Raw genomic sequence first — 632 nt, 5'->3', positions numbered from 1 at the left:
GGCGACCCGCCAATGGGAGCTTGCTGTCCGTCCTTTTTTTTTTACAACGGGCGGACGGCAAGCAGTTAAAGAGACCCTTCATCCCTACAATTATCAGCATTAGGTATGTTATTGAGCGATAAATCCCTGTGATGTTCTTTGTGAATTTAACTTTACATACAAAATAACTTTGTATAAGCTGGACAGAAATGTCAAACAATATTATCAGCCTTTTCAGCTACCATCTGTAAACTACATACCCCCTTCCCCCAGTAAAAGAGGAGAGGAGGAGGTGTTTGGTAAGCGTTGTCAACCTAGGACAGGAAATCTGTAACTGTTAGGATTACCAGGCGAAAATAAAATAAAAAAACTTTTTCTTATTGGGTTTAGATATTCTTTGATATACTGTATATGTGAAAATACTAGGGCTGGTACTGATTAAAATTTTCGTGATCGATTAATCGAAATTTTTTTTAATCAATTAATTATAACGCACGTACAGATCCAACTACATTGGCCTATACACATACAGGCAGCAGTGAAGTAATAAAATGAACTAGGATCACACTAATCCAGCACGTTATTAATCTCACGTGCCCCACTCAATATGGCCGCCGCTTGAGTGGGGCAACTCAGAATAATAACGTGCTGGA

This window comes from Nanorana parkeri, unplaced genomic scaffold (genome assembly GCF_000935625.1).
Source record: "Nanorana parkeri isolate BGI_ZX_2015 unplaced genomic scaffold, ASM93562v1 scaffold1662, whole genome shotgun sequence".
NCBI classification, from domain to species: Eukaryota; Metazoa; Chordata; class Amphibia; order Anura; family Dicroglossidae; genus Nanorana; species Nanorana parkeri.
This window is presented reverse-complemented; position numbering follows the sequence as displayed.